This window comes from Gossypium hirsutum, chromosome A03 (genome assembly GCF_007990345.1).
Source record: "Gossypium hirsutum isolate 1008001.06 chromosome A03, Gossypium_hirsutum_v2.1, whole genome shotgun sequence".
Classification (NCBI taxonomy): Eukaryota; Viridiplantae; Streptophyta; class Magnoliopsida; order Malvales; family Malvaceae; genus Gossypium; species Gossypium hirsutum.
The window spans coordinates 48,285,534-48,286,500 of record NC_053426.1 but is presented as its reverse complement, the minus strand read 5'-3'; the positions used below and the strand labels follow the sequence as shown (position 1 = coordinate 48,286,500).

The following is a 967-nucleotide window of genomic DNA, read 5'->3' as shown; positions in this document are numbered from 1 at the left end:
TCGATTTCACTAAAAATAGGCTGTTACACTGACCCACCCACAGTAATTAATTTACCCCCAGAAAATCCATTATTTGAAGATCCACGAGAGCGACAAGGACATATTTGGGAAGAAGTCCCAATGGATTAGTGGATGTTGCGTGAGTATGCCTTACCAACACTCAATGCGATACGAGGTAGCCTAGAATGGCCAACGATTAACGCCAATAATTTCGAGATAAAGATAGACACTATTCAAATGATACACAATACACTAAAATTCAAGGGAAATATGGTGAAAGATCCTAATCATCACTTGAAGCGATTTCTTCAACTTTGCGATACCTTTAAGTACAACGGGGTATCCGACGATGCTGTGCGTTTTCGATTATTTTCATTCTCATTGTGCGACAATGTGGCTGACTGGCTCGATTCATTAGGACCAAGTTCCATTACAACATGGAATGATCTAGCAGAAATATTTCTCCATAATTTTTTTCGATAAGTAGAATCATTCAACATAGGCAAGAAATCGCCAATTTCAAACAATACGAAGGTGAGTTCTTTTATGAGGCGTGGAAGCATTTCATGACGATGCTAAAAAAGTTCCCATAACATGGAATGAAAGCATGACTCCAAATTCAAATATTTTATAATGGTGTTGACGGTACCATTATGTCTAGCCTAGATAGAGCGGCCGAAGGATCTCTTTTGTTCAACACTTATGAACAAGCCTATAAAATCATTGATGATATAATTTTGAATTCTTATATGTGGCCCAATGAGATATTTATGTATAAATCCAAGCCTCCAATAGAAAAAAGATGAACAAAGACAACATAGATGATTTATACCAACGAGTCTTAGAAAAGATTAACCATTTGGAGACGATTGTAAAACCAATAAGAGTGGACCCATATTTTGATAATCAACCGAAAGAGGTGAGCTACATAGGTAATAAGGGTGAAAATCCCTATTCAAATACCTAC

General features: G+C 36.8%; 1 non-coding gene across 1 annotated transcript; it reads right to left on the bottom strand.

Annotated features, from left to right (window-relative positions):
• Positions 1–495: 495 nt before the first annotated feature.
• Positions 496–601, bottom strand: LOC121225288 (small nucleolar RNA R71). The gene has a single exon (XR_005923164.1). It is a non-coding gene; the product is annotated as a small nucleolar RNA R71 (small nucleolar RNA).
• Positions 602–967: the final 366 nt, after the last annotated feature.